The 23818-nt window shown below is 39.5% G+C and overlaps 1 protein-coding gene across 7 annotated transcripts in view; it reads left to right on the top strand.

Moving 5' to 3' along the window:
• Positions 1-23818, top strand: part of GJC1 (gap junction protein gamma 1) — a 37602-nt gene that overhangs the window by 7087 nt on the left and 6697 nt on the right. Inside the window, exon 2 of one of the 7 annotated variants that reach the window (XM_044004283.1) lies at positions 14871-15013. The exons of 5 other annotated variants lie outside the window; for them this stretch is intronic. The gene's annotated coding sequence lies outside the window, so the exon portion shown is untranslated. Of the gene's footprint in view, positions 1-14870; positions 15014-19730; positions 19805-23818 lie in introns of those variants that run through there. One more of the 7 variants, XM_044004282.1, reaches the window with a different exon arrangement.

Below are 23818 nucleotides of genomic sequence, written 5' to 3'. Positions count from 1 at the left end.
TGTTAGTTTTGAGGGTTTTCTGCAGTATTAGTAGGAGATTATTAATATTAGGAAATTATTTATTAGTCTTAGGAAAACATGAGGTGCAAAGCTACTTGGTTGATTGGTCTTCTAACAAGCATAGATTTCGTTCTCGGTTTTCCACATCAACAGATCTTTAGGGGCATGGCTTTAGGAACAGTAGCACTCTAACAGACTTCACCATAGGTCAGTCAATAGCCTTTCATTAAGCCCCTCACAAGTATAGAATCCACACAAGTATAGAATCCACACAAGAGCTGTGGTCACCTGAACAGGGGCAGGAGGATTGACATTGCCATATCTGGTCAAGTTGCAGTAAGTCTTTTGGAAATTGGACAGTTGATTTGTTTCATTCACAAATATAGCTCCAATGTTAGGTGTCAAGCAACCAGGGATATGAGCTAGTCCCTTCTCCCAAGAAACTTGTACATTATCTGTACTGTAGCATGAGATCTGGTCACAAAACATGGTCATTTTCTACCTGAGCTTCAGTGACTCATAGAGCAATTACTACAGGTTTTTAAAAAGCTTTGAGGTCCTTAAACTAAATAAATGCTAACTGTGGTTGGAAGAATCAAGTTGTAATATTGAAAGAATTATTTTGGAAAATAATCATTGGCAGGGCAGTTTTCAAAGGAAGAAATCCAAGCTATCAGTAGCCATGTTTTTAAAATGTTGCAAATAACTAGAAAAATGCCAATTAAAGCAATTCCAAAGTTCCTTACATCCATCAGATTGTAAAAAATGACAAATACTGGAATAACTATAGAAAAACAGGCACACTAATGCTGCTGTGAAAATTGGTCTAGTCATTCTGGAAAGTAATTTGACCATGTTCCCCAAATCACCAAATCCTGCATATTTTTTGACCCAGTGATATCACTACTAGGCCTAGACCCCCAAAAGAGATTTAAAAAGGAATAGTGTACAAAAATATTTATGGCAGCTCTTTTTGTAGTGATAAAGAACTATAATTTAAGGGGGCACCCATTGGAGAATGACTAAACAAATTATGGTATTTGAATGTGGTGGAAAACTGTTGTGCCATAAGAAATGATGAAAAGAGTGGTTTCTAAGAAACCTATAAAAATTTACTTGAACTGATCCAAAGTGAAGTGAGCAGAACCAGGAGAATAATTTATAGCAACATTGTAAATACAGTCTTGAAAGACTTAACTCACATTAGTGCATGGACCAACCAGGATTCTAGAGGACTGTTGAAGAAGCTTGTTCTTCATTTCCTGATAAAGAGGTAATGGGCTCAAGATGCAGGTGTAGACATACATCTTCTAACATGGCCAATACGGGGATTTGTTTTGCTTGATTATACATATTTATTACAGGGGATTTTTTTTTCTTTTTTCCTCCTCTCTCCACCATTGGTGGGGACATTGAAAAAAAGTAATAATTGACATTGCATTAAAAAATTTATGAGATCTGAAAGGTTAGCCCTTCTGGATTCCATATTTTATGAAATATAATATGTTGTCACTCAACACAATGGACATACGCATTCACTGAACAACTATGAACACCAGACTCAATAATCCTTTGCTTAACTGTTTCCATCTTGATCCAACTAACCAGACCATGCCTTCTTCCACTGGATTTTCAGTTTTCTAATAGGTTGTTGATGGTTCTGTGTGTCCTAGTCCATTAGTCAAGCAGCCCTTTTGGGATTACTGTGGAAAATGTTTTGGTGAGAGAAAGCAAATAGTATTAACCTAAAGGAAATCCTCCCTCTTTCACCACAGGGAATCCGTTGTTAGTGTGTCTGGCCTAAATGGTTTGTCCTGACCTCATATTCCAGTTGAGTAGTAGACATTCATATTATCTGAAGTGAAAGCTTTGTGTTTTAGGGTGGGCAGGTCAAACATGTGTTCTTCTCAGAGTCATTCAGAAAGGAGAGCTTCCTTTGTGCTTGGAAAAATCATTCAAAAGGAAAGAAAATATAGAATCTATTTTTTATTCTCATAGATCTGTGTATTTGGGGCTATGGTATTCAGAGATGAAAAAGGATTGGAAAAATACATTTATAATTTGAGGAACGCCTAAGGGTCAGATTGTATTTGTACAGTTTACATCGCCTGGACAAATTCACTTTAGTTACCAATTGATGGGGATGCTTCATGAAGCATTAAGATGGACTTGCCATTCTGAAATTCAGGTAAAGTGCCTTTTGTTGAATGGAGGGAGCTGTGTGTACTTTGGAGGAAACCTGGTGTTTGATTCTATCATTTGAAAAAACGGCTATCTTTGTGCTAGTGTCCTGTGGTGTGTGGACATGCGGCTGCAATAGAAAGCAAAATAAGCTTTAGAGATGGTGGTCCCTGGAAAAGAAGTGGAATTGGAGAATCCCCTTAGCAGAATTTGAAAGGCTAAAAAATGTTGCTTAATGGTAATATTATAAAACTCTCAGTAGTTTAGGGTAGTATATACAACTATAACATTTCTCTAGGGAGATAGGAATTAATAGTTCATGTTGAAACATGATAGGCAAATTTTTATCTTATAAAATTATTATCTATTATAATTGTTTCTGTATATACACTTCTCCTTGCTCTTCCCCTCCATTTCCCTTGTAATAATGAAAAGCAGCCAATATAGCACCCACATATGTTACATTTGACACATGTGATTTGTCACCCTCTTCTCATTACAGAGAAAGGAAGATTTGTTTCATCATCTGTCGTCTGGATTCAGTATTGATCATTGAATTTAATCTGCGTTCATCTGCCTTTTAGAGTTGTTTCCATTTACATGTAGTCATTGTGTCTGTATTGTTCCCATGATTTTGCTTTTTTCAATCTGTACTATTCCATACAAATCTTCCTGTCTTTCTCCGAATTTATTATATCTTCTCTTTTTTTTACAGGATGGTAAATACACCATTACCTTCACATACCAGCCTTTGTTCAACCACTCCTCAGTTTATGGATATCAAGTTTATTTCTAGCTTTTTGTTATTGCAGAAAGTGCTGCTATAAATGTTTTGGTATCATCAAGATCATTCTTTTTGTCTCTGGCTCCCCTAGAGTACATGTCCAGTAATAGGAATTGCTAGATTGAAGGGAAGGAACAGTTTAATAACTTTTCTCACATAATCTAAATTGTTTTTCAGAGTGGTTAGACCAATTCGTATCTTTACCAGCAATATTAGTGTGCCTGACTTGCACAACCCCTCCAAAAGGGGCTATTTCCATCTTTAATTATCTTTGTCACTTGGCAGGGATGAGGTGAAATGTCTGTTTCATAAAATTTGTGTTTCTCTTATTGGCTTCCTGGAACATTTTCCCAATATGATGGTTGATAGTTGGCATTTCTTCTTTTGAAAAATTGTTCATTTCCTTTGACCACTTTTCTATTGCGTCTTTATACAGTAGACTCTTAGATTGCTTTCTTTGACTCCTTGGAGAGGTAGTGGAACCAAGTGATGAGCCCAAGGTCTAGGTGTGCAACTCTCTCATGTAAAGGAAATTGTAAGGGACTTGGCCAGTTGTGTCAACAGGCAGGTTTCAAAATGTGTTTCCCTTCATCTTCTGTTTCAGATACAAAAGTAACTTCTAGTCAGGGATTCTACTGTTTTCTGAGAAAATGAGGAGTATGGTGATATGGTATTAGCCTACATGAATTGAGATTTACATTAAAGCATCACTAGCTTAAAATTCACTATGGAATGGCATCCAGTATAAAGTGCATCCGTTTTGGGTCCCAGCTAAAGGAGAGCATAATTAATTTTACTGAATTATCAAAAGAAGATCGTTTTTGAGTAGTTTCAAATGTAAAATAATCCCACATCATGCAGACTCTAGTTCTGTTATATATAGTTTTTATCATCTCCCATATACCCAGAGTAAAGTAGTTCTTAAAGAACTAGTTACATGTAAATTTGGTGGATTTTATGTACTTTACCCAGTTAAGAAACAACCTACTTTTAAACTTAAATGGTGGGGTAGGGGAGGAAGAGGAGGGAAGGAAGGAAGGATAGCATTTGAAACTCAAAACTTTAAATGTAAATGGTGAATCTTTTCATTGAAAAGCTGTGTCTGTTCCTTTCATTCTTTTTTTGTTTGTTTGTTTTGTTTTGCAGGGCAATGAGGGTTAAGTGACTTGCCCAGAGTCACACAGCTAGTTAAGTGTCAAGTGTCTGAGGCTGGATTTGAACTCAGTTCTTCCTGAATCCAAGGCCAGTGCTTTATCCACTGCGCCACCTAGCTGCCCCTCCTTTCATTCTTTTTTTTTTCTTTCATTCTTAAGCTTTTTCTGCTTTGTCTCATTCATTATAGTTTCTCCTTCTGTTTTCTTCTTCTGTACCTGATTTTCTGGACTAATTTTGCCTTCAAAAAGAGTATCTATTTTGATTTTCTCTATTATGAACTCGGATCATTTTAGAAAAAGTCTACATTTGAGTTCACTTTGGCATAGGCATGTTATTTTTTCCATATTGTAGTTCAGAATAACTGGTTTGACCCATACTTAGGGTGGTTTGAGTGTCAGTCTTGTGCCGTGGAAGAAATATCACTTATAACTCTTTGGGAATGAATGCATTATTGAATGCTCTATTAATGAATGCCCCAACTTCTCTGGCCTTGTGGCTCCTGGTGACACCTTCTCTGTACTCTGGTCTATGAGTTCTTAATGTGTTGAATGAAAATAGAATTTTGCCAGTGTATGACACTGTAGCTTATCATAATTCACTTTCCCTCCCCCTGTCCATTGACTAAGGTGATTGCAGAATGCTTTGTTGCCCCCAAGGCAGTCAAGCTTAGGTGACTTGTCCAGGGTCACAGAGCTAGTAAATGTCAAATGTCTGTGGCCTCATTTGAACTCAGGTCCTCCTGACTCTATCTACTGCTCCACCTAGCTGCCCCAGAATGCTTTTTAAACTTGGTTTTATTCACTACAAATTATATTTTCTTGCTTCTGGAACCTCAATTCATTTTCAGAGTCTCTTTGGAAAAAAACCCCTGTTTGTCAAATGTTGATTACACAGATTACTATTTGCCAGTCGGCTGACTTAAAGGTTTTGCTTAGGAGCTGTCACTAGCTGGTTATTAAACATCTATTATCACCCCTCTGGAATTAGCTTCCCTTAAAACATGCTATTTAAAATAAAGTTAGGCATTGTAGTCTCACTAATTGCTTCTTTGCTATTTCACATTCATCATTCTCATTCAAGTGGATGAATCATCTATGGGATTCCTAGAGGGTTGTTCAGCTCATGACCTGTAATACCAAGAGAGTTAAATTTGGAATCATAGTGGTTAGTCAGAGTTGACTAACTTTGAACTCATGCTGCTCCTTTTTTTTCCTTAAATGTTACATGCCAGAGAATAGAATGATTATTCATACCCTTGGTGGGAATCTGTTTTGTATGATGTTCACAATACATGTTTCATTCATTCCTTCATCTCCATCTGTCTCTAAGATTTCTTTCTTTCCTTTCTTTCTTTATTTTTGGTGAGGCAATTGGGATTAAGTGACTTGCCCAGGGTCACACAGCTAGTAAGTGTCAAGTTCTGAGGCCGGATTTGAACTCAGGTCCTCCTGAATCGAGGGTCAGTGCTTTATTCACTGCACCACTTAGCTGCCCCGCTAAGATTTCTATAGAACATGTCTATGCTCTCCTTTGCTTCAAGAGGCCATGATTTGATTGGTGTTGAAAATACCTCTTTGGTGCATAGTATAACCCTCTTATGCTTTAATAGACAGTTTTCCAGTATCACTGAACCTCAAAAATGAATGCTTTTTAGCCAGCTTTTGTGGCTTGAGGTGTGACCCTTTCTATACTTAAGTAGGCTGCTGAGCCCATGCCCAATGCTGTTCCAACTTGATGGGACTTGAAAGAGCTAGTTCTCTTGCTGGCACAGAACCTTTGAGAATTTATGGACAACTCCAGTGGCCAAAGAGATAAGGCACTGGCCTTCCGAATCCAGGGATTGTGGGTTTGAATGCCATCTGGGTTGGAGTGGCCACTTGTTTTGGGGCAGCTCGATGGTCCAATAGATGCAGTGCTAGCCCTGGAGTCAGGAAAACTCCTCTTCCTGAGTTCAAATGTGGCCTCAGACACTTCCTAGCTGTGTGACCCTGTCTAAGTCACTTAGCCTTGTTTGCCTCAATTTCTTCATCTGTAAAAATGAACTCGAGAAGGAAATGGTAAACCACTCAGACATAACTGAAATTACAGAACAACACAACAAACAGGCCATCACAAGACACTTGAATAGGACTTTAGTGGAGTTGACTCTAACATATATGTATACATATGTAATATGGGAATGGGATTTATCTGTGACATGTTTCATTGGTATAAGGAATTCCCAGGTGAAGAAACTCCCCTTACCAATGCAGGTAGACACTTTCCCTGAAACCTAGTTCTTAGGAGTTGCCCAGAGCACTGAGAGGTTAAGCAGTTTGCTAAGGGCCACAAAGCCTGGATGTGTTATATATGTCAGCCTCGATCTCCTGGCTTGGAGGCCAGTTCTTCGTTTGTCATGCTATTACACGGGCTCTCTTATGTGGAATAGAGATATATAAAATACTCAGTCATCTTTGTTTTGGGGAATGATGCCTGAAACAAAGTAAGATACCCCCAAGTTCTGTACGACTGTGGTTAGCAATCACTGTTGTAGGATTTGGACTTTTCCTGAGCCCAAGGTTTGTCATTTTCTAAAGAAGAAAACCAAGATGTAGAATTGTCATGTTGTATTTTGTTTTTGTCTTGGGAGTTTGGAATTATAAAATTCAGTTTGAATGCAGTGGTTTGGGTTGAACTGGAAATTTTGAGTGCTTTTAAAATAGTATTAATACTTAGACATAAAATTTCTTTTCAACGGTTATACTGGCTCCTGATTCATTGCATTTAGGAACAGCTTAAAAATTGGCCAGGAAATGTACATAGCAGGAGCCAAGTTACTCTTTTAATTGGTTAAACTGAAACCTCAAACATTGTTTTACACAAATCTAATTGGAAAGAATTTTTCAAAGCTATAAATAAAAAAGATATATTTGGAATAACAGTGTATTTGTGGTCAGCATTATAGTAAGGAGACTGTAATGGAAAAAATGAGTCAAATAATCTGAATGTATTTAGTAGTTGGTTCCCACCCCACCCCCCTCCAGCCCAGTTGATATAATCCCAGAAAGTAAAGAGTGTACAGTGGAGGTAACTGGGGCGGTAATGTATTAAACAAAGTGCAAAAATAGGCCTTTGCCCTGTTACTCCTTTTCAAATGTGAAGACTTGGAAAGGCATGATGGAATTGGAAGGGCAACTTGCCATTGGCTCTTGGAGGATTAGCCATGCCCCTAGGGGCTTTTATTTTTTATTTTTTAATGTAATAATTTTTTTCAATGAATAAAAATCTATTTTTTTAGGCAGCTAGGTGGCGCATTGGATAGAGCGCTGGACCTGTAGTCAGGAAGACCTGAGTTCAAATCCAGCCTCAGACACTTAACTGTGTTACCCTGGGTAAGTCACTTAACCTCTGTCTGCCTTAGTTTCCTCATCTGTAAAACAGGAATGAAAATAAGTTATTACCTTTTGCAAACAAAGTGCTATAATAAATGCTAACTATTATTAATTTTCTTGTCACTGCCCCCACTCCCCCACTGAAAAAGAAAGAGAAACAAAACCTTCATAACACTTATGCATAGTTAAGCAAAACAAGTTCTCTTGTTGGCTTTGTCCAAAAATAGTTGTTTTTTAGTCTGCACCCTGAGTCTTTCATCTTTTAAAATGTCACTAAATGAGTGGCATCATTAGTCCTCTGGAATTGTGGTTAGTCACACTGCATCAATCAGAGTTCTTGAGTTTTTCAGAGTTATTTGTCTTTACGATGTTATTATTGTAGAAATTGTTCTGGTTCTGCACATTTTGCTCTCTGCATTAGTTCATACAAGTCTTCAAGGTTTCTGTGAAACCATACCATTTGTCATTACTTATATTACAGTACGTTACTATACTACAATTTGTTCAGCCATTCCCCAGTTGATGGGCACCTTCCATGTTTCTAGTTCTCATTGCAACAAAATAAAACTGCTATAAATATTTTCATACATATAAGTCATTTCCCTTTTCTTTTATCTCTTTTGGATATAGGCTTAATAATGGTATCACCAGGGGGCAGCTAGGTGGCACAGTGGATAGAGTACCGGCCCTGGAGTCAGGAGTACCTGAGTTCAAATCCAGCCTCAGACACTTAACACTTACTAGCTGTGTGACCCTGGGCAAGTCACTTAACCCCAATTGCCTCACTTAAGAAAAAAAATAATAATGGTATCACTAGGTCAAAAGATTGCACAATTTTGTGACCTTTGGCACGTGGTTCCAAATTACTTTCCAGAATGGCTGGACTTAATTCAAAGTTCCAACAGTTATATTAGTGTACTTGTCTTCCTGGAGTCCCTCCAACAATTAATGACTGATGTTTCTAGCTCAGGTGACTGTTCATTTTTGTTTCGAAATGGACATAAGAATTATTACAATTTTTCCCACTTCCTTGAAAATCTCCTGTCAACTGAAAATGAGAGGAAACTAGAGTAAAATTAAATCTTAGTTCTTACTATTGGGATTGGGGGAGAAAGCTTGGTGTCAGGACTCCTAGTGCCTACTTAACAGATGTGACATATACCATCTAGGAGTCTACAATCTAGTCTGAGAGAAAAAGACAGCATAACTATTGAAATGCTAAATTGTGTGGTAGGAATTCAGACAAGAGAAAGATCAATATCAGTAACTCAGAAAAGCTTCATGGAAGAGGTAGGAGGAGCTAGGCTTGAATGAGAGAGGGGAAGAATATGAGATGGGGGTGTGCGAGTGACAACAAGACAAGCATTTATTAAGTGCCTGCCTTGCGCCAGGCACTGGTCTGAGAGCTTTACAAATATGATCTCATTTGATCCTCACAACAATCCTGGGAGAGAGGTACTATTATTTTCCCCCATTTTACTATTGAGAAAACCAAGGTGGACACAGCCCAGCACTCTATCCACTAAGCTACTTAACTGGATTACTGAGCATCATTAATGGCTATCCTAAGAATAAAAAGGATAAATATAAAATTTGATGCCATGAATGCACGCATTTGTCTCAAGTAGAGATGGTAGACGACAGAAAGAGGTGATAGTCCTCATGTCCTTTGCCCTGATCAGACCATATCTAGAGTATTGCATTCGGTTCTGGAGAACAAACATTGAGCTCATGCCATAGGAGGACTGGTTGAAAGAACTGGGGAGTTTAGCTTGGAGAAGAAAAACTTTAGGTGAGATAAGTAGCAGTTGTTAAGTAAGTACTTGAAAGACTAGCATGTTCAGTTTGGCCTCTGGGAGGCAGAAATGGAGCAGTAGGTAGAAGTCGAAGAGAGGAGGAAAACTTCCAAACCATCAGAGCTGTTGAGATAGAAGGGGCTGCCTTGGGGAGTTGGGGATCCTGCCTTGCTTTGAGCAAAAGAGGTTCTATGACCAGATGTATCGTAATGGTCTTTTTGGGGTAGGAGTTCAGTTCCAAGCACCTGAGGGTCCTTGCAACTCTGAAAGTGATTGTGGGATATCATTTACATGTTTTGTGATGCCTTCTGTGAGCCTGGCAAGACAAAGATAGTCAAGAGTTAAGCTGGCCAGGTAGGGTGTTAGTGGACATATTGTTAAATGTCTAACTCTTGGAGTTTGGGGACCAGGCCAGGATTCCTTTTGTAATTTGATTTTTTACTAGGCCGGGTAAAGCAGTTGATTTTAGTGATACTTCATTTGGGTACAGTATGGTTCTTTCCATGTCACCCTCATCCTGCCTTTCCAGCCTTCCTATACACGCCCCTCCGTGTGCTCTTTGGTCTAGCCCTCCTGGCCCACGACTACATTCCCTCTCCCTTTTCTATTTTTTTCTATGATTTGTACCAGCTGCGCCACAGGCCTGCAGTTCTCTCCTTCCATTCCTCTGATTCTTGCAATCCTTGGTTTCCTTTGAGACTCAGCTCAAGCTCTTCTTTCTGTAGATGGCTTTTCTTTGTCTTACCAGTCTCTAGAGCCTTCTCCACAGTTACTTTGTATTTGTTGTATTTGTGCTCTGCATAGGTCTCTATGTGTTTTTAACCATATATGTACATGTTTTCTTCCTCTTCATTCAAGCCCAATGTTTTGCTCATGGGTAGTTGTGGTTTTTCTTCCCAGAAATGCTTCAGATGCTTCTTTTGCTGATAGTTTTCAGTGATAATTAGACTCAGGTGTGTCAGGTATGTCATTTTTTTTTTTAATATATATTTGGGGGAGGCTTGCAGCTTGAGCTCCTTTGCTTTTTGAATTATACTACTATTCCATTTCCTTCTTCAGTTTCTAATGAGTGCAGAGTAATCTCATATTATTTGAGGGTATTTCTCCTGACTACTTGCAGAATTTGTCATTGGAATTGTTAAATTTAACAGTTGTGTCTGGAAATTTGAAATATGAGCTTTTTTTTCCTCCTGGAGGCAATATACAGATTCTTTTGATCGCTGTTTTGTTTTCTATATTCAGAAGTCCTAAATAGAGAAATGAGACATTTTCTTGTAGTATTTCCTTCATTATAATCAGGTTTTTTGATTTGTCATGTTCTTCAGGGAACATGTCTCTGTGTTTCTTTTCTTCAAGGTCAATTATTTTGGCTTGTATAGAGATCATATATTTTGATTTTTTGCCTTTTGCTTTTTATTCTATATCTGTTACTTAAAACATTTTTAGAGAAACTTCACAGAATGTGGTCAAATTTTTCTAATCTGCCTGTTGAATTCTTTATTTCTGTATTGAAAACTATAACTTCTGACCAATATGCATTCCTTATTTCTTCTCTTACAAATTTCATTGCCCTTTTTTTTGAACCATTATGAAATTTCTTGTTCTGTGCTCTTTGGGGATTCCACCAGATTCTGTGTTTCCATTAGGCATTGGTTCACTTGGTAATATTGATTGAGAGATTTGTAATAATCCCTTTAAATATATAGTACTCATCCTTCCTTCCAGTTTTAGGATCCTCTTTGTTGATTTATCTGCTTGTGGTGTTTTTTAGCCTTTCTTCTTGAAATCTTTGTTTCAATATTATTTCCTTATATTCTTCTGTCACTCACTTTCTGACTCTTTCCTTTGCTAGTGTATATGTCCCCAAGGCTGGGCTACAAAGCTGCCTTGGCTTCTTCCTAGACTGAGGGATTTAGTGTTCATTGGTCTTGTCCTTGTCCTAAGGGGACAGAATCTGGGGAGCAGAATTGACACCAACTGGATTTTAAATTCCCTTTTGGCCCTGGTGCAGCACACTGGCCCCTAGCCCCATTTCTTCCCTTAGTTCTCCTTTCTCTCTTTGGCTAGGCTCAATCAGTTTCTCCCACTTTTTATAGGTTTGGGGGAGCATAGAAAAAGTGCTGTAGATAAGCCTCTATAGCTTTAAGGTTCCTAGTGTATAGACCAAGCCAGGGAGAAGATAACATCCTTTCCTCCCACCGTCTCAGCCTGCAATGTAATATGCCTCATCAGAATCAGTGCCCACCATTCATACAGGGCAAGGGGGTGGAGGTGTATTTGCACAGTCTCTATGGCAGAAGTGAATTCCGATATGGCCCCCAAGGCACATGCCTGCTAGTTTGTGCATCCCTTCTGGGAACATGGAGACTGGTGAAAGTGGGTTACTGAATGAATACTTTCAAGATTGTTGGCCTGTGCTATTCTGGACTTTACCTCCTTTGGTCTCCCTTTTTTATCCTGTGGATTTAGTTGTAAAATACTATACTTTTTTGGGGGGAAGTCTGGGTCCCCCTATCTTGCCCAGATTGGAAGTGCAGAGGCCACTCATAGATCCAGTCTCACTGCTGATGAGCACAAAGTTTTTAACCTGTGCCTGTGCTGCCAGCTTCTGTTTCTGATCTGGGCCACTTCATCCCTGCTTAGCAACCTGATGACCCTCTGTTCCTCTGGGCTCACCATAAGGCTGCTAGACTTAGTACAGTCACCCTCTCAGCCTCAGCTTTTCTCCTGCCACTCAGGACTCCTGGGTTCAAATGAGCCTTGGGCCCAAGCTTCCCCAAGAGCAGATAATACCGGTATATGCCACCATGCCTCATTCTGGGGTTTTGTTTTTTAAGAGGAGACTGTGGAAAATATTTGAACAGTTATTTGTTGGTTCCATGACCCCTTTATTATATAGTCAAGAAGCCCCCATTATTTGCCAAATAGTTTAGTAGGCAGTAGGGATATAAAGACAAAAATGAAACAGTCCCTGCCCTCAAGAAGCTTATAATCCATGCAGAATCACAGATAAGTCCACACACACACACACACACACACACACATACATACATACACACAAATACAAGAACTGGGGGAGGGGCATTAATAATTAGAAAAACGCAATTTTAAAAACTCAGTTACATCTCACACTGATCAAATCATAGAAAATAACAGTTGTTGGAGGGACTACAGGAAAATGGGCATACTGCTGCACTGTTTGGTAAAGATGTTAGTTGGTCCAGCCATTCTGGAAAGCAATTTGAAACTATATGCCAAAAATCAATCGGGGGCCGGTGCTTTATCCACTGTGCCACCTAGCTGCCCCAGTAAACACTTATTAAGTGCCTACTTTATGCTATATACTGTGCTAAATGCTGAGGATACAAAGAAAGGCAAAAACAGGGGCTTGCCCCCCCCCCAAAGGCAGGGGCTCTCAAGAACCTCCCATAGTCAAATGGAGAAAGAACATTTAAATTATTATGTACAAACAAGGTATAGACAAGCATAAATTAGAAATAATTAAAAGCGGGAATGCGTTAGAATTAAGGGGGAATCACTTTCTTAGAAGGTAGGGTTTTAGCTGGGACTTGAAGGAAGTCAAGAAAGCCGAGATGAAGAGATGAGAGAAGAGCACTCCAGCCAGGCAAAGGTGCACACCCTTTGACTTAGTTATACTACTGCTGGGCCATTACACTGAAGAGGGGGAGAAGAGGAAAAGGACCCACATGTACAAAATATTCATAGCAGATCTTCTAGTGGCAAAACCTAGAAATAAAGGGAGCACCTATCTGTTTGGGAATCACTATATAATAAGTGCTAACAACCAACAACCAGGGAGATCACTCATCAGTTTCACTTTTGAGTTCAAGTTTGTTTGCCACCCTCTCCACTACCTCCTTCCTTCCTTCCTTATTGACTTCAAATCAACTCATTTTTCTGATCCATTCAGTTTCTCTCCATCATACTCCATGATTTCAGTATCTCTCTTGAAGACTTGGGGGGGGGCAATGAAGGTTAAATGACTTGCCCAGGGTCACAGAGCTAGTTAGTATCAAGTGTCTGAGGTTGGCTTTGAACTTGGGTCCTCCTGAATCTAGGGCTGGTGCTTTATCCACTGTGCCACTTAGCTTCCCCTTGAAGACTCTTTTGACAGCCTGACTCCACAGTTTCTTTAACTCCTCAATTTTAGTTGCCTTCTGCTCCAGGCTGCTGTAGCCACCTTTGTAGAATGGTCTTCCCCATCACCTTCCTTCACTCTGGTGCTGCCCAGCTGGTGAGAAAGACTTTGTGCCTGTGCTGCCAGCTACATGTGTAAGCTCTCCAACTCTTTTTTTTTGTTTGTTTTTTGTTTGTTTTTTTTGCAGGTCAATTGGAGTTAAGTAACTTGCCCAGGGTCACACAGCTAGTAAGTGTTAAGTGTCTGAGGCCGGATTTGAACTCAGGTACTCCTGAATCCAGGGCCAGTGCTTTATCCACTGCACCACCTAGCTGCCCCAAGCTCTCCAACTCTTGACTGGGTTCTCGATGCAGCTCGGCAATTCTTGTTGGAATTTTTGGTTGACTTCATTGCATTTTTCTCAACAGCTGTTCCAAAGCTGACTCCTTTAGGCACCAGAGATTCAGGCCATCTAGTAAAAATGCCTAACTCAAAGCATTTCTGTGGCCACATCCTCCTCATTCATCCTTCCTTTTATTTCTTTCCTATCTCAAAAGATGGCACCCCCCTTCTTGTGCTTTCCAAAGCTAGCATCATAGATTCAGAACATCTAATCCATCTCCCTCATTTTACAAATGAAGAAGCTGAGGACCAGAGAGGTTGAATTAAAATAGGTAACTTGCCTTAGGTCACACGATGGTAAAATAACAAAACCAAGTTTTGAACCCAGGCCCTCTGGTTCCAAATCTATCAATCTTAACTCTAAGGGATTCCTACCTTATACTGATCTGTCCTTTCTCCACCAAGAATTTCCTTTTTTGCTTCTTAAAATCTCTCCATTTTTACTGACTTCATTTTTCCTGTAAACATGCTCAGGGTTACACTATCTTTATTTTATTTTGTTTTTGTTATTTTTTTGGCAGGGCAGTGAGGGTTAAGTGACTTGCCCAGGGTCACACAGCTAGTTGAGTGTCAAGTGTCCGAGTCCGGATTTGAACTCAGGTCCTCCTGAATCCAGATCCAGTGCTTTATCCACTGCGCCACCTAGCTGCCCCCCACTATCTTTAAACAAACCCCCAGTTCCCTCTTTAAACTATACTCCCTTTTTTATCTCATTGCCAGACTTTAGAAAGGGATGTGTCCTGGCTACCTTCATTTCCTTACCATTTCCTCACTCTTGCACCCCTTACAATCTGGTTCTCTTAAACCACTTTCCTAAATGAGCTGTCTGGTGTTGCCAATGACTTTCTGTTTGCAAAATCCAGTGGTGTTTGTCTTCATTTTCCCAGGGAACTAGCTGCAAAATATAATTGTATCTACTTAGTCTCCATATTCCTTAATGTCTTTTTAACATTATTGGCCACCCTATCCCCCTTGAAATAAATGGCCTTGCAGTTTTAGCTTCTATGATCCTATAACCACTGCAAAAAATTCTCATCCCTTAGCCGTGTGAAACAACTAGAGACCGTTTAAGTGTGAAATTGTGTGGGACAGACTCTAAGCACAAGAGGAGAGAGTAGAGAAAGGAAGATCATTATGGTTTAGAAGAGTGGAAGAAGGCCACTGCAGAGGTGCAAGCGAAGTATGGGTAAGTCTTAAATAAGGAGAGTACAAGCTCCAAAGGGCATTCATTGAGTGCAATCCCCACAGCTTACTGATGAGGAAACTGAGGCACAGACAGGTGAAGTGATTTGCACAGGTGGTTGGTGGTCAAGTCAGGATTTAAACCATGTCTTTCTGACCTCAGGTTTAGTGCCCCACCCAGTGCACTGTGTTGCTGCTTTCAGAGTATCGTGCACGCCAGTAATACATAAATGGTCACATAGCAAGGAAGTGTTAGATCATTTGAACCCAATTCTTATTTGACCCCAAGCCCAGTAAGCTGTCCATTATTCTATGTTATGATTGCTGGTGGTGGTGTCATTGTAAGTCTAATTGGAATTAGAGCAAAAATCCAGTGCAAAACACATATTTGCTATAGTGATTGTCATGCAGAACATTTGTGGACTTGGAAGACTGGGAAAAAATTGTTGAATTAAAAAAAGATCAACAGAAATGGTTTACCTGGAAATAAATAAATCATCCGTCAAAACAACAGAAAAGGAAGGGCATTACAGATAGGAGGAGGTCAGCAAAGGCTTAAAGGCTACAGTAAATGTCCATGTGAACAGAGAGGAAATAGATCTGCCTGAGTGAAGGACCTTGAAAACCAGGCTGAGAAGTTTGGACTCGATGTTCTTGAGTAGGAAAGTAACTTACTCCCAATTTAGGAGCCATTAAATCAACAAGCATTTATTAAGCTATTAAGAGCAGTGGATGGAGCACCAGGCCTAGAATCAGGAAGACCTGAGTTTAAATCTGGCCTCAGACACTTATAACTGTGTGACCCTATACAAGTCACTTAACCCTGTTGGCTTCCGTTTCATCCTCTGTAAAATGAGCTGGAAAAGGAAATGGCAAAACACTCCATCATCTTTCCCAGGAAAACCTCTAATGGGGTTACAAAGAGTTGGATACAGCTGAATGACAAAATTTTTAAAGCACCTGTTTATTAAGCCAGGCAATGGGCTAAGTGCTAGGGGAAGACAAACATGAAACTCTCCCTTAAGGAGTATATACTTTATCAGGGCAAGCTGCAGTACACTTATAAATTAAGGTAATGGGCTGGGTAATACCACTGGCAGCTGGGTGTCATCCAGAGTTTGTGCATTGCAAGAGGAGAGAGAAGAGTCTGTAGGTTACCTAGGAGACTTCTGTTAGTCTAGGTATAAGGTGAGGTGTGCTTGGGCTAGCTCATAGTATTCCTCTTAATTTTGTGATTTATTCATTTAACTAATATTTAGTGACAAGTTCAAGGCACTGTGTGTATGTATGTATGTATATATGCATATATAAATATGGACCCTGCCCTTAGGGATCTTAGCTAAAAGTATAAGATACATACTTACATTATTTGCTGAATCAGTGCTTTCATCAGTGTGAGGCTTCATGGAATAGGTTGGATCTAAAATGAACCTTGAAAAATGAGTGCCAGTTCCAGAAGGCCACGGCCTTCTAGGACGCAAAGGAGACTAGCAGAAGCAAAGACACCACCACCACCCTGCTCTAGGGGAGCCAGGAGGCAAAAAGACACATTTCAGGGCACAGTCACTGCTCAGTTGTGTGTGATAGAAAATTGATCTGGAAGAGTAGCTTGGGGCTATATTCCAGAGGGTCTTGAGGAGTTTAGGGTTTATCTGCTGGGCAGGGCTGAATTATTAGAGGCTTTTAAGCAGAAGATTATGGTGGAATTCTAGAATGTTTGAGTTTCAAAGAGTTTGAATTAGGAAGTTTACTCTCCTTCCATGTAGATACAACCCATACTCATTTCTGCCTCCTCGACTTTTCTTTGTTTATGCTAAAAGTGTTTGAGGAAGACAACCTGGTGACTTCATGTAGAATATATTTGAAGGGTAAGAGACAGGGAGGCTTCCAAATAAAAGATCTTCTTTAGGTTCTGAACTAGGATGACAGCTGTAAGAATAGAAAGGAGAGACTGGTATGAGAGGGTGAAAGAATTGTTGATCACTCCGACCATCCCGATGTGGAGGCTGAGGGAAAGGAAAGTCAAAGATGACTCCTGAGTGTGAATCCTGGATAATTAGGGAAATGGCAGTGTTATTAACAGGAGTAGAAATCAGAGGGAGGAGCTATTTTGCAAGGAATATGGGTTTTAGATCCCAAGAAATGGAGGGAAGAAGGAACAGCATAAGCAAGGACATAAAGGCATATTGGATGAGTATAGCTTGTATGTGTAGCAGTAAGGAAGGAGATTAATAATGGTAATAATAGCTAACATTACTTCAAAATTATTACCTCATTTGATCCTCATAACAACTCTGGGAGCTATGTACTATTTTAAATACTAAATTAATACACTTACTGTAGATAAAATTAAACCCCCCATTTTACTGATGAGGAAACTCAGGCAGACAGGTGAAGTGAATTCCCTAGGATCACACAGTTAGTAAGTATGTGAGGCCAGATTTGAATTCATGTCTTCCTGACTCCAGATTTGGTACTTTATCCACAGCAGCATCTAGCAATCTGAGATGTATCTAATGAGGGGGAAATGACAAAATTTGATGATGGACAAACATGGATAAAGGGGAGGGAAGAGTCAATGATAACTACAAGGGTGTTTTTTTTGTCTTGGACTGGGGGGAGGAGATTGAAGCCACTGACAGGGGAACCTGTTTGGGGGCATATGCAGAGGGGCAAAAGTGGGGTCATTTTGACATGACTAAATTTGAGCAGGACATCTAAGTAGAGATAGTCCTGTACACCACTAAAGCTGTAGGACTGGAGTTAGAGGTAAGAGTGCAGAATTAATGATTTGGGAGTCATCTGAATAAAGATAATAATTGAGGACCATGGAAATAGGCTCTGAGAGAGGGAATAAAGGACAGACTCTCAGAAGATGGCAAAGGAGGATGGGAGGAGTTTGAAAAGACAAAACAGTAGCAGTTGTAGAGGTGGAAACTCTGTGAAGGACAGCCAAAGAGTTTTTAAAAGTAGCAATAGTTCCAGAGTGTCCAATTCAGCAGGAAGATCAAGAAGAATTAGGAGAGCAAAAACATCACCGGATTTGACAAGGAGGTCATAGGATTTAGAATGGAAGGGACCATCGAGAATATTCTAGTTTCCACTTTCTCATTTTTATAGATGAGGATGTGAAGCCCCAGAGAGGAGAAGGTATTTAACCAAGGGCATAAATGTCATAAGTCTTCAAGTTTCTCACCAAGATGGCCTTGGGGGAGAGGAAGAGCAGGAAGAAGTTATATTCTTTATAACTGGGGAGGTGGGCTAGAGAGTATCAGATCCCTACAAGAAAGAGACAGCTCCAGATTGCACCCCATTTAATTGACTCCTTGCCAGAGAGAGGTCAGTTTTAGCAGAGGCATCATGGAATGATGCAAAAAAGGCTTGACTGTGAATCAGAGGTGACCTGGATTCAAATTATGCTTCTGATGCTTACTACTCCTGCAACCTGGAAGAACAAATCACTTAACCTCCCTGTGTCTCAATTTCAGGTGATGGTAAGAATCAAATGAGATAATATACCTCAAGTGAGGATTCTCTAAAAACCAGCTATTGTTATTCAAGTAAAGACCTCCTGCAGAAGGTGTTGCTTGAGCTGAGTCTTGAAAGAAGGCAGGAATTCTAAGAGGTGGAGGCTAGGGGGGAGAGCACTGTGGGCATGAGAGTCAACCATAATAACGGGCATTGAGATAGGAAAAGTGGCAGCCAGCAGGCCAGTGTAGCCGAACCATAGAATGCATGGAGGAGAGTACTGTGTGAGAAGACTAAGAATAGGTAGTGCCAGGTCATGAAAAGCTTCAAATTCAAAATGTGGAAGCTTTTATATTTGATCTTAGAGGTAATAGGAAGATGTAGGTGGGTGATACAGTCAGACCTACACTTTAGGAAACTTTGATCTAAGAACTCTGATCAGTGCAGTGACCACTCATGATTCCAGGGGACTGATAACCAACCATGCTTCCCACCTCCTGACTGAGACGTAATGGACTCAAGATTCAGGAGATGCATGTTTTTGGATATGACCAATGTGGTGAATTGTTTTGCTTAGCTATGCACATTTGCTAGGAGAATTTTGTTTTCTTACCTTGCCCTACCCACTTCCAGTTTGGGAAAGGAAATAAATGCTTGTAAATTGAAAAACAAATTTAAATTTAAAAGATTTTTTTTTTTAGTGAGGCAGTTGGGGTTAAGTGACTTGCCCAGGGTCACACAGCTAGTAAGTGTTAAGTGTCTGAGGCTGGATTTGAACTCAGGTACTCCTAACTCCAGGGCCGGTGCTCTATCCACTGCGCCACCTAGCTGCCTCAATTTAAAAGATTTTAAAAGGAAAAGCAATGAAAATGTGAATTGGTCCAACCATTATGGAAAGCAATTTGAAACTATGCTCAAAAAAAATTACTATCCTTTGATCCGCCAGTACCACTATTAGGCCTGTACCCCCAAAGAGATCAAAGGAAGAGGAAAAAGAGCCGTGTATACAAACATATTTGTAGCAGCTTTTTTTGTGATGGCAAAGAACTGGAACCTAAGGGAGTGCCCATCAGTTAGGGAATGGCTGGACAAAATGTGAATGTAATAGAGTGTTGTTATATAAATACATGGATTAGAGAACAGAGAAACCTGGGAAGACTAGTATGAACTGACACAGAATGAGGTGAGCAGAACCAGAAGAAGAAATTGTGTAATGACAGCAGCATTGTAAGGCAGATACCTTTGAATGACAGCGACCAACTACAGTTCCAGAGGACCGTGATGAAACATGCTAACCTCTTCCTGATGGAGAAGCAGTGGAATTGAGGTGCAGGATGAGATAAATATTCTTTGGACACAACCAATGTAGAAGTTTATTTTGCTTGACTATGCATATTGTTTACAAGTGTTTTGCTTTTCCTTATTTTTTCCCAAGGTGAGAGGGAGGGAAAATAGATTTTTGTTCATTGAAAACATTACAATAAAAAGGAAATCACTTTGGCAGCTTTGTGAAGGATAGATTGAAGTAGGGAGAGCCTCAAGGTGGGAAGACCAATTAGGCCAGTGAGTAATAAAAGTGAAGGTTGCAACTTGGTGTGACCGACACAATGGTGGTGTCTTCAATAATAATAGTATGGAAGTTCACAAAGCAGGTAGATTTGAGAGTAAAGAAAGTGAATTGTCTAAAATTGAACTCATTTTCTTTCACCTAAACTACCCTCTTCCAAACTTTCCTATTTCTGTCAAAAGCACCACCATCCTTCCAGTGTCTCAGACTTGTAATCTTGATATTATCTTTAACCTCTTCCCTTTTTCTCATCCCTGTTGCCAAATTTTGTCATTTCTACCTTCACATCTCTTGTATGCCACCCCTTTTCTCCACTAACACAGCTACCACCTTAGTTCAGCTCCTGCCTTTTTTATTTTGTCTGTCTCCTAATTGTTCTCCTTGCCTCAAGTTTCTCACCACACCAGTCCATCCTACACCCTGCTGTCAAAGTAATTTTCTTTAAGCACTGACTGACCATGTTGTATCCCTACTTAGTCAAGTCCATTGGCTTCCTATTGCCTCCAGAATAAAATCTACATCTCCCACTCCACAATCCAGCCAAACTCCCCTCTCTATTTTTAATCTCCCACCTAACTGCTTTTGCATTGGCCATCCTCCCATGCCTGGAATACATTCCCTTTTGCCCTCTTTCTCATAGAGAGAATAGTTTCAGTTGGATGATATGGTCAGAAGACAAATTATGAGGGAAAGAAAAAAACCAGTAAAATAGATCAATAATTTGAAAAAATGGACATGTTATAATTTTCCATTCCTCTGCAGAGGAGTGGAAGGATGTGTAATCTCCGTGATATGATTTGTATACATTTAAATTTTATTGCATGGGGGCAGCTAGGTGGCAAAAATCGCCCTGGATTCAGGAGGACCTGAGTTCAAATCTGGCCTCAGACACTTGACACTTACTAGCTGTGTGACCCTGGGCAAATCTTTTAACCCTCTCTGCCCTGTAAAAAATTAAATTAAAATTAAAATACATTTTATTGTAGAATATGGTATTAGGTGATTGTGTAAAAGTAATTTCAGCTAGACCGTTTTCCAGTTTTCCCAGAGGTTTGTCATACAGGAAGTCCTTTCCTTAAGTAATTTATGGTTTCACATTTTGTCAAATATTGGATTATTTATAGTTTCATTGTTTTCTATTCTCCCTTGTCTGTTCTCTTCCATTGACCTGCTACTCTGTTTTTTAACTAATGCCAAGTGGTTTTGATGACAGTGTTTTAAAGTGTAGTCAAAGGCCTGGAAGTGCTATTTTCCTTTGATTCCTACCTTTTTCCATTTTCTCCCTAAATATTCTAGATCTTTTGCTCCTCCAAATGAACTTTTTTTTCTAGTTCTGTAAAGTATCTTTTTGATCATTTGATTGATATAGAATTAATTTTAACTTTGGTCAATTTTATTATATTGGCAAGGACCAGCCATGAGCACTGATTATTCCTCTAGCTATTTCAGTTGGTCTTTATTTCTTTAAGGAACACTTTATAACTGAATCTATAAAAGTAAGCATGTGCTTTAGTAGATTGACTCTCAAATATTTTATTCATTGTATGGCTATTGTGTGATCCCTTTCTATTATTGTATTTTGGATTTATTATTAAATAGAAATGCTGCAGGGGATAGGGCACAAGCCCTGGATTCAGGAGTACCTGAGTTCAAATCCGGCCTCAGACACTTGACACTTACTAGCTGTATGACCCTGGGCAAGTCACTTAACCCCCAATGCCCTGCCCACCCCCCCCCCAAAATAATATCAGGAAGAGAGAGCATCCTTGTGCTTCTATTGTGCTCCCATTTCATAGGATACTTTTGCTTTTAGATATGTACTTTTTATAATTTTTTTTAAAAAGACCCTTTGATGGGGCAGCTAGATGGCACAGTGGTTAAAGCACCGGCCCTGAATTCAGGAGTACCTGAGTTCAAATCCGGCCTCAGACACTTGACACTTACTAGCTGTGTGACCCTGGGCAAGTCACTTAACCCCCATTGCCTGCAAAAAACAAAACAAAACAAAAAAGACCCTTTGATTCCTCTTCTTTGTAGGGTTCTTAGCATTAAATAGTTTTGTACTATGTTAAAAGCTTTTCCTGCAGCTCTTAAGGTAATCATGTAGCGCTTTAGATGTTTTTGTTTTTAATATGATTAACTATATTGATTGTTTTCCTAATCTTGAAACCATCCTTTGCTCCTGTAATAAATCCAGCTTGTTCATAATGAACGATTTCTTGTACAATTAGCTATAGTATGTTTGACAGGATTTTATTTAAAAATTGTGAATCAATATTCACTAATGATATTTATAGACAACTTTTTCAGGGCATTTGGCTGCAAAAGGGAGGAAGAATATAAGAAGATGGCTTTGTAGAATGTTAGGATCAAGTGAAAGATTTTTAAGGATGGGAGAAACATGGGTGTGTTTGTAGGCATCAGGGAGAAAGCCTGTAAATATGGAGGGATAGAAAAATAGAGATGATAGTATCTTCTATAAGAGACTCGGGGGATGGAATCAAGAGGAGTTAACTTTGGCCAGGAAAAAGTCTAACCCTTTATAAGAGACTGCAGTAAAGGATGAGAGAATGGGAGATGCAGTCAAGGGGTTTTGAATTGTAGAGTAAGGGAGCTGCTTGACATAACTATAGTTAGGAGAAGGATTCATATCATAAGCAAAAGACAGAGATTATTACAAAAGACAATTTCAGTATTAGACTATAAAAACTCTTGCACAAACAAAAAAAGTGCAACTAGAATAAGAAGAAAAGAGATGGTTTGGGCAAAAGTCTTCATCAAGTATCTCTGATAAATGTCAAATCCAAAATATATATACAGAGTTTGCACAAATATATAAACTAATACCCATGTACCTTCTCTACAATTTATAGTCTTAGGGCATCACAAAATCCATAGTGTTGGTGAGGTTAAAGAAAAACAAGCTAAATTAACCATTCTGGAAAACAATTTGGAATTATGTGAGAAAAGTTACTTAATTGTTCATGCCCTTTGATCCTGTCATCTCATAGCTGGGCATACATACCCTGATGAAGCTAGTGACACAAAAGTCTCATATATACTGAAATATTCATAAAAACATTTTTTGTAGTAGTAGCAAAAAATCTGGGGGAAAGTCTATGTGTATTGACTGACAAATACCTAAACAAATAGTAGTATATGGATGTAATGGGATATTACTGTGGGGTAAGGAATTAAGAGAATGGGGAACACTTGGGAAGAACTGGTACAGAGTGAAGAAAGAAGAATGAGGAAAACAATATTCATGATTACAGTAATGCAAGTGACTACAGCACTAAAAGACAATGGAATTCATATCACATGCATCAACCAGTGTTGTTTATAGATGAACATGCTTCTTTTTCTCTGTAGAGAGGTGGTGGCCTATGAGGGGTATGACGTGTCTGAAATAACTTGACATTATTAACTGCTGTCAACTCCCAGGCACTCTTCCCATTTATGAGTTGTGATAGCATCCATGTCACACATATCCATGGTGGGTGTCCCTCTCCCCTGAAGTCTCTGTCCAGAAATGTTTTCTCTGCTGTCTCCATATTCTCTCTTGATGACCTCATCAGCTCCCATGGGTTCAGTCATCTCCATGCAAATGACTCTCAGATCTTATATATCCGCAACACTAGTCTCACTCCTTAGCTCTAGTTCTGAATCACCAACTGCCTATTGTATGTTTCTAATGAGGTATCCCACAGGCAGCTCAAACTCAGCATGTCTCAAACAGAACTCACTTCCTTTACTCTTAACCCCACCCATATT

Source organism: Dromiciops gliroides, chromosome 4 (genome assembly GCF_019393635.1).
Source record: "Dromiciops gliroides isolate mDroGli1 chromosome 4, mDroGli1.pri, whole genome shotgun sequence".
Classification (NCBI taxonomy): Eukaryota; Metazoa; Chordata; class Mammalia; order Microbiotheria; family Microbiotheriidae; genus Dromiciops; species Dromiciops gliroides.
Note: the sequence above shows the minus strand (reverse complement) of the source record. Positions and strands in the feature narration are given on the sequence as shown.